Source organism: Lagenorhynchus albirostris, chromosome 7 (genome assembly GCF_949774975.1).
Source record: "Lagenorhynchus albirostris chromosome 7, mLagAlb1.1, whole genome shotgun sequence".
Lineage (NCBI taxonomy): Eukaryota > Metazoa > Chordata > Mammalia > Artiodactyla > Delphinidae > Lagenorhynchus > Lagenorhynchus albirostris.
The window spans coordinates 92,482,526-92,492,068 of record NC_083101.1 but is presented as its reverse complement, the minus strand read 5'-3'; the positions used below and the strand labels follow the sequence as shown (position 1 = coordinate 92,492,068).

Below are 9,543 nucleotides of genomic sequence, written 5' to 3'. Positions count from 1 at the left end.
TTGCAGTGACATGGATGAACCTAGAGATTGTCATACTGAGTGAAGTAAGTCAGACAGAGAAGAACAAATGTCATGTGATATCACTTATATGTGGAATCTAAAAAAAATGGTACAAATGAACTTATTTATAAAACAGAAATAGAGTTACAGATGTAGAAAACAATCTTATGGTTATTGGGGGGAGAGGGGAAGAAGGAATAAATTGGGAGATTGGAATTGACATATACACACTACTACATATAAAATAGATAGCTAATGAGTACCTACTGTATAGCACAGGGAACTTTACTCAATATGCTGTAATGACCTATATAGGAAAAGAATCTAAAAAAGAGTGGATATATGTATATGTATAACTGATTCACTTTGCTGTACAGCAAAAAGCAACAAAAAATGTAAATCAACTCTACTCCAATATTTTTTTTAATTTCTTTTTCTGATAGTTCATTTTTAATGTACAGAACTGCAACTGTTTTTTGAATGTTAATTTTGTATCCTGTGACTTTACAGAATTCAGTTATTAGTTTTAACAGATTTTTTGTGCAGTCTTTAAAGTTTTCTACACATAAGATCCTATCATCTGCAAACAGAGATAATTCTACTTCTCACTTTCTGATTTGGATGTCTTTTATTTCTTTCCTTGGCTAATTTCTCTGGCTAGGACCATGATTAGTTTTTAGAATCTAACCCTCATTTACAAAGTCAATTCTGCAGATCAAAGTTGTTACTGTGGAGGTCTTTCTGAGAATGTACATTAACTAAACAAATAGTTAATCAATTACAAAGATATTAAATTTGTTTAGTAACATGCATAGTTGTGAATGAGTGTCGATAGGAAAAATGAGTTCATAAATGTAAGTGGTGAAAATACCAGCTATACCAACATAGAGGTACTGTGTTGAAAGTATGATGTGTTTCAAAGTGATTATAAGACTTTCAAACTAATTTCATATAGACATAATTTTTTAAATTTTATGTTGTCTAATGCATAAAACCATTACTAATATTTTACATTTTATAAACTTTGATTCCATATAAGCTTGAGAATTTGTCTTATTTTAATTAAAAATTTTTCTACTTCTGGAAAATTGGGGCTGATATTGCTTCCCACTCCTTTCTACTCTAATATTAGACTCATAATTATATACATGGTTATGCTTCTGGCCATGGTTCTTAAATTCAAAGTATCATCTGGAAACCAATGTCTTAGTTTTTACTTATTACACTGAGGAAACTTGGGAAAGTCTTAGGGGGAAGTCCTAAAATTCTGCAAACCCCTGTCTCAAATCTATCTTAATGAATATTGCCAAATACTGGGTTGGTCTGTTAGACTCAGTTACTACAGTTGTCCCTTGGTATCCATGAGGGATTGCTTCTAGAACCCCCCACAGATACCAAAATCCGAGGATGCTCAAGTCCCTTATATAAAATGACATACAATTTGCGTATAACCTACATATATCCTTCTATATGCTTTGAATTATCTCTAGATTATTTATAGTACCTAAAACAATGTAAATGCCATGTAACTGGTAAATACAATGTAAATAATTGTCAGCATGCAGCAAATTCAAGTTTTGCTTTCAGGAACTTTCTGGAACTTCTTTTTGGTGAATATTTTTCATCTGTGACTGATTATATCTGTGGGTTAGGAACTCACAGATATGTAAGAGCAACTGCTTTCTTTTCTGGACACTTCCCATAGTTCACATTGGAAATGTCAGATATTAATTTATCTGAAAATAACAGGTATTAACTTTCCTAGCTTTCTTTACAGCTAAAGATGTCCATGTGACACAGTTCTGGAAAGTGGAATCCAAGGAGAAATCTATTGGAGGATTTCTAGAAAATTTTTTCCTCCCTGATGAAACAGGAGAGGAATGCAAGAAGAGCTCCTTTTCCAAATCTTATTTTTTCAACCTTTGGAGATGTTTATGTGAGATTGTGATAATTAGAGCTGTGACAGTCATCTTGTGGTGATCAAGTGACAAGACTGAAGAATGGAGGATGTAAAATAATGTAAAATGCCAAGAAAAGAAAACAAGGGAGGAACAAAAGAGGTGCAAAAACAGACAAAAAAATTAACAAAATGGAAATAGTAAGTCCTTATTTACCAATAATTATTTTAAATATAAATGGATTAAATTTCCCAATCAAATGACAGAGTGGCTAAATGGATTTTAAAAAAAAACAAGATCTAACCAATATGTTATCTATCAGAGATACATTTTAGAGTTAAGGACACACAAGGCTGAAAGTAAATGAGTGGAAAAAGATGCTTTATGCCAACGGTAACACAAAGAAATTATAGATAGCTATACCTATATCAGATAAAATAGACTTTGAGTTAAAAACTGTCACAAGAGACAAAAAAAGTCATTACATAATGATAAAGGGTCACTTCATTAGGAAGACGTAACAATTATAAATATATATACACCCAGTATCAGAGTACTTAAATATATAAAGCAAATATTAAGAGATCTGAAGTGAGGAATAGACAGCAATACAATAATAGTAAGGGATTTCAATATCCCACTTGAAATAATGGATATTGTAATATCTCCTCTTTCATTTCTAATTATATTTATTTGAGTGTTTTCTCTTTTTTTCTTATTTCAGCTAAGGGTTTGTTGATTTTGTTTGTCTTTTCAAAAATTATCTTAGTTTTGTTAATATCTGATATTCAAAAAGGGTACTAAGAACACAAAATGGGGAACGAATAATCTCTTCAATAAATGGTGTTGGGAAAACTGGGTATTCACATGTAGAAAAATGAAATTGGACCCTTATTTCATACCATACACAAAAATCAACTCATAATTGATTAAAGACAAACATAAAACTTGAAACCATAGAACTACTAGAAGAGAACATGGGGAAAAATCTTGACATTAGCCTGACCAATGATTTTTTTGGATATGACGTCAAAAACACAGGAAAAAAAAGTAAAAATAGACATGTGAGATTACATCAAACTAAAAAGCTTTTGCACAGAAAAGGAAACAATGGAGTGAAAAGGCAACCTATGGAATGGGAGAAAATATTTGAAAGCTATATATATGATAAGGGGTTAATATCCAAAACATATAAGGAACTCCTTCAATTCAAAAGCAAAAAAAAAAAAAAAAAAATCCCAAATAACCCAATTTTAAGAAAGAGCAATGGACTAGAATATCAACCAGTTTCTTCAGGAAGACAGGCAAATGGCCAAGATGTATATAAAATGATGTTCAACATCACTAATCGTCAAAGAAATACAAATCAAAACCACAATATGATATCATCTTACACCTGTTAGAAATGTCATTATCAAAAGATGAAAGATTAACAAGCATTGGTGAGAATGTGGGAGAAAGGGAACCTTTATACACTATTGGTGGGAAATGGAAATTGGTTCAGCCATTATGGAAAACAATATGGGGTTCCTCAAAAAATTAAAAATAGGATTGCATATGATCCAGAAATCCCATTTCTGAGTATATAGCCAAAGGAATGGAAATTAGAATCACCTGATACAAGAGATATCTGCCCTACATGTTTACTGCAACATTATTCGCAATAGCCAAGATATGGAGACAAACTTAATGTTGACCAATGGATGAATGGATAAAGAATGTGTGTGTGTGTGTGTGTGTGTGTGTGTGTGTGTGTGTGTGTGTATATATATATATATATATATACATATATGAATTATTAAGCCTAAAAGGGAGGAAATCATGTCAATTGTCCCAACAAGAATAGAGCTAGAAGACATTATGCTAAGTGAACTAGCAAGCCACAGAAAGAAATATACTGCATGATGCCACTTATACATGGAATCTATAGTCAAATAAAACAGTCAAACTCATAAAATCAGAGGGTAGAATAGTGGTTTCCAGGGTCTTGGGGGGAAAGGGAAGTGGGGTAATGTTGGTCAAAGATTACAAATTTTCAGTTATGCAAGGTGAATAAGTTCTGGAGGTCTAATGTACAGTATGATGACAATAGTTAACACTACTGTATTGTATACTTGAAATTTGGTAAGAGGGTAGATTTAAGTATTCTCATCAGGAAAAGATAACTATGTGATGTGATGGATAAGTTAATAAATTTCATTGTGGTAACAACATATATGTATATAAAAACATCAATTGTACACCTTAATTATATACATTTTAATCTGTCATTTGTACCACTATAAAGTTGAAGAAAATTTTTGAAGATTGAATTCATACTATTTTTTTGATCTCAACAGAATGAAAGTAGAAATCAGTAACATAAGGAAAATGGGAAAATTCACAGATATGTGGAAATTAAACAACACACTCAAAGAACGAATAAATTAAGAAATCACATTGTGGTAAAAAATGTACTTGATATGATCTTAAATATGTTAAGTCTTGTTTTGTGGCCTACCATGTGATCTCTACGGGAGAATGTTATAAATGTGCTTTAGAATAATGTGTATTCTTCTGCTGTTGGGTGGAAAGTTCTGTAAATGTCTGTTAGGTTCATTTGATCTATAGGATTCAAGTTCACTGATTCCTTACTGATCTTCTGTCTGAATAATTTATCTATTATTGAAAGTGGGGTATTGAAGTCTCTTTCTGTCTTTAGATATATCAATATTTGCTTTATATTATTAAGTCTTCTGATGTTGAGTGTGTATATTTATAAATGTTATATCTCCCTCTTGAATTTACTCCTTTGGTATTATGTAATGACCTTCTTTGTGTCTTATGGCACTTTTAGACTTAAAGTTTATTTTATCTATTATTAGTATAGTTACTCCTCCTTCCTTTGTGTTACTATTTGCATGAAATACTTGTTTCCATCTATTCATTTTCAGCTTATGTGTGTCTTTAAAAGTAAGATGAGTCTCTTGTAGACAAATATGGTTGGATCCTGTGTATTTTTTTTTTTAAATCCATTTGGGTACTCTGTGCTTTTTGATTGGTGAGTTTAATCAGTTTACATTTAAAGTAATTATTAATAGGTAAGAACTTACTATCACATTTTGTTAATGTTTTCTGTCATTTTTCTGTCTATTTTTTTGTTCATTTTTGTCTACCCCCCACTGGAAATCTCATAATACATATTTTGGTCTGCTTGATGTTGTCCTATAAGTACCGTCATCAGTTTTCTTCATTCTTTATTTATTTATTTACTTATTTATTTGTTCTTGAGACTTGATAATTTTAATTGTCTATCTTCAAGTTCACTAAACCTTTCTTCTGTCTGTTCAAATCTGATTTTGAACCCCTCTAGTTAATTTTTTTATTTTAGTTACTGTACTTTTTAGCTCCATAATTTCTGTTCAGTTCCTTTTTATAATTTCCATCTTTTGTTGGTTTTCTCATTTTGTTTATACATCATTTTCCTGATTTCCTTCCATTCTTTTTTTTTTTTTTTTTTTGCGGTATGCAGGCCTCTCACTGTTGTGGCCTCTCCTGTTGCAGAGCACAGGCTCTGGACATGCAGGCTCGGCGGCCATGGCTCACGGGCCCAGCTGCTCCGTGGCATGTGGGATCTTCCCGGACCGGGGCACAAACCTGTGTCCCCTGCATCGGCAGGCGGACTCTCAACCACTGCGCCACCAGGGAAGCCCCCTTTCATTCTTTTTAAAATTATTTTTTAACCATATTTAGATGTCACCAAGTAGATGGCAGTGTCTTAACTGTCAGGCCTGAAGGCCTCTTCCATGCATCAAGGGAAAACTAACATTTTCTCCTTTCAGATAACAGCTCATTTCCTTCAGTTCTTTGTTTGTGTTTTTCCTTAGCACTTTGAGCATATTTAAAACATTTGTTTTAAAGTCTTTGTGTAGTAAGTTTGATGTTTTGGGCTTACTCGGGAATGATTTCTTTCAACCTAATTTGTTCATTAGAATGAGCAGTGCTTTCCTGTTTCATATTATGCCTTGTAATTTCTTTTTTCAAAGCTTGCCATGTGACTGTTATAATGCAGTAACTTTGGAAATCACATTATCTTCTTTCTCCAAGGTTTGATATTTGTATTGTTGAAGGTTATGTTAGTCTGTTTTGAGAATTTTTCAAACTATTATGCAAAAACTATTCCTTGATGTGTGTGATCACTGAACTCTCTGTTCCTTTAACTCATGCTCAACTAATGTTTGACAGAGATTTCCTTTAATGACAGGAATTGAAACTAAGAAACAACAACAAGAAAAAACAGAGAGAGAGAGAAAGACACACACACAGAGGGAGAGAGAGAGAGAAAAACAGCCACCTCTTCCAGTCTTTGCATGCCTATATCGCTTAGCTTAAGGATCAATCCACGTGAAAGCTTAAGGTTTTCTCAGGACTTTTCTGAGAAAAGTCCTGTGCATGTGAATGGCTTTCTAAATTCTGCCATACATATGACTGCTTTTGAATACTTTAATTTCCCAAAAAGTCTCACTCCAGCTTCTTCTATATGCCTTAGGTAGTATATTGTACATCCATCTTGTAGTTTTATGAGCAACTCCTGACGCTTTTCCTGCCTGGATTCTGAGTTATGCAAAACAAATGAGCACCTGACAGCAGTCCTTCAAGTATCCCCAGACTGGTTAGAAGAGTTATACACAGTAGATGGCAAATAACGTCTGCTCTGCTCCCTCCAGTTCTGATGGAAGAAGGGGACTGGAAACTGAGCTTCCACCTTCTCAAAACCAAGGCCACTGCCATGCTGAGAAGGGGGTGGGGCAGGTGTGAATAAGCGTGTTTTTTTTTTCTTAATTGGGTGTTTTCATAGTGTGTAAAACGTTGACTATTTTCCAGAGCTTGTATCAAGTTGTTTCAGACAGTCTCTAGTTGTGTTTTTAATATTTCTTGGAAGAATGAGAGCTTGGAGCTTCCTAGCCCACCATTCTGCAGATACTATCCCCTCTTTATTTTTTGATAAACAAGAATTTACTCTTTTTTTTCCTCTTCTTGGGATGCTCTTCCCCAAATAATTTCCAGGTTGGATCCCTCTCCTCCTTCGTGGTTTTGCTCAAGTGTCACTTGCTCCATGAGGCATTTTGTCTCCACTTTGTCCTAACATTCACTATCCCCCTTTCCTTTTTTAAACTTTTCATTTTGAGGCAATTGTAAACTCACAATAAGTTGTAAGAAATAATATGGGGAAATTCCATATACTATTTACCCAGTTTCCCCCAATGGTAAAAATTTGCACAACTGCAGTACAATGTCACAACCAGAATATTGACATTAACACAGACAAGGTACAGAATTATTTCCATCACCCCAAGAGTCCCCCGTGTCACATTTTTATAGCCACACTCATCTCCCCATCTCATTTCACCCCACCTCATTTCACCCCATCTCTGACCCCTAAAAACCACTAATCTGTTCTCCATTTCTATAATTTTGTCATTTCAAGAATGTTATATAAATGGAATCATATAGCAGGCTATCTTTTTGAATTGGCTATTTATTTCAACATAATTCCTTGGACATTTATCCTAATTGTATCAATAGTTTGTTCCTTTTACTGCTGACTTAGAGCCCAATGTATGGGTGTCCTAGAGTTTATTTAACTCATTGACAGACATCTAGGTTGTTTTTAGTTTTTTACCATTAACAATAAAGCTGCACTGACCATTTGTTTGAGGTTTCTGTGTGAATGTAAGTTTTCATTTCTCTGGGACAAATGTCCAAGAGTATAATTGCTTAGTTAAATGGTAAATGCATGTTCCAGAAGAACAGGTTTTTCTTGGAGCTTTTTTGTCTGTGTCTGTTGGCAGTCCAGATTGGAGGCTTCTATAATTCTCTGTGTGGGATATAAAGTCTGCAATAAGAAAACCCAGGGAACTTGCTGCCATGGCACACCTCAAGCCCTGTGGTCCCTAGGCAGTTTATTTTCTTTTTCTGCCTTTCAGAATCTCCCAATGCTTGCTATTGTGTTTTGTCTAGGGTTTTTAATTTTAAGAGGGAAGATGGATGTGGCTATTCCATCTTACTGAATGGGAAGTCCTTCTTTACTTTCTCCAAAAATCTTATCACCACCTAACATAGTGTACAGGTTACTTATTTATTTACATATTTGCTTATCCTGCATGGGAATAGAATCTCAATAAATCAGAAAATTGTTGTTGTTCTCTGCCATCTCTCTGGAGCATAGACCAGAGCCTGGTTTAATAAAAATTTGTTGAATAAAGAAATGAGTAGGTGGTTGCCAGAGGGAAGGGGGTTTGAGGAATGGAAGGAAAGGGTGAAGGGGGTCAAGAGGTACAAACTCCAGTTATAAAATAAATAAGTCAGGGTGATGTAATTTACAGCATGTTGACTATAATCAATAATATTGCAGAGCATACTTGAAAGTTGGCAACAGAGTGAATCCTAAAAGTTAACTTTGTATGTTGGTGAATGGTAACTAGACTTATCGTGGTAATCATTTCACAATGCATACACGTATCACATCATTAGGTCATACACCTAAAACCAATAGAATGTTATATATCAATTATACCTCTATTAAAATAAATGAAAGAGAGAAAAACAAAACAAAACAAAAAAGAAATTAGTAAATGACTGCTACTCTTCTTTTCTTTACACTATTTCCTTGGTGTAGATTTCTAGTAAACTATAAATTTACTAGATCACAGTGTACTAACATTTTTGTGAATATTGAAAAATGTTACTATTTTTTCTCCAAAAGATTAGATCACTTTGCACTGACACCATTAAAAAAATCTCTGTACAATTTTCACCTTTTAGTATTTCATGTCTGCAAAGGGGGAACATCATCTTACAGTGGGTAAGGAGAAAAATCACCTGTGTATTTTCCTTCCCTCAGACCCCATCCTTAGGCCCAGGCACATCACCTGCACTCTCCTGGCCAAGTCAGTCACTTCCTCTTGCTGAGTTCTTGCAGCAGCCTCTCCCCACCAGCCTTCTGGAGTCCCAGTCTCACCCTCCTGCTGTATCCAGGCCTCAGAGGGAACGGGGGCTCTGCACAAGAGTGAGCTATTGAAAAAGACTCTCCTTGACTAAACTTCAGCCAGGCTCCTCTGAACACCCTTCCCAAGTAGAATTCAGCTTTGAACTTCTGTGTCTGCCTTTGCATTGCCCAATTTTAGCAAAACTCCTGCTAAGTCAGTTTAGACAGAACCTCCCACCCTCAATATCTGAACACCCTCAATATCTGATCAAATTCCCTCATCCTTCTCCATCCTCCAGGTGATATCTGATCACCCTGGCATGCCATCAGCATTCCTGTCAATTTGGTTTAGCCAGAATCTTCCCTTACCTGTGATTCTTCCTCTTAGTAATTTTCCATCCACTGTCCACCACCCTGCTCTGTGGCTATAAGTCCCCATTTGTCCATTATGTACCTGGAATTGAGCCCAGTTCTAAACTGAGGCCTCTTTTCTTTTATTGCAGTAATTTCTGAATAAAATCTGCTTTCACTTCTTTCACATCTGTCTGGCTCTGGTTTTCTTTAACACTATGTTCCCAGGACTCCACACTGGAACTCTAGATGTTCTTCCTTGGAAGCACCAGTCCCTTGGCAGTGGACTCATTAGTCCTATGGTCAGTGCATTGTGGATTAAATTGG

General features: G+C 34.9%; 1 pseudogene; it reads right to left on the bottom strand.

Moving 5' to 3' along the window:
- Window positions 1-5,616: 5,616 nt before the first annotated feature.
- On the bottom strand, window positions 5,617-5,726 carry LOC132523967 (U6atac minor spliceosomal RNA; annotated as a pseudogene).
- Window positions 5,727-9,543: the final 3,817 nt, after the last annotated feature.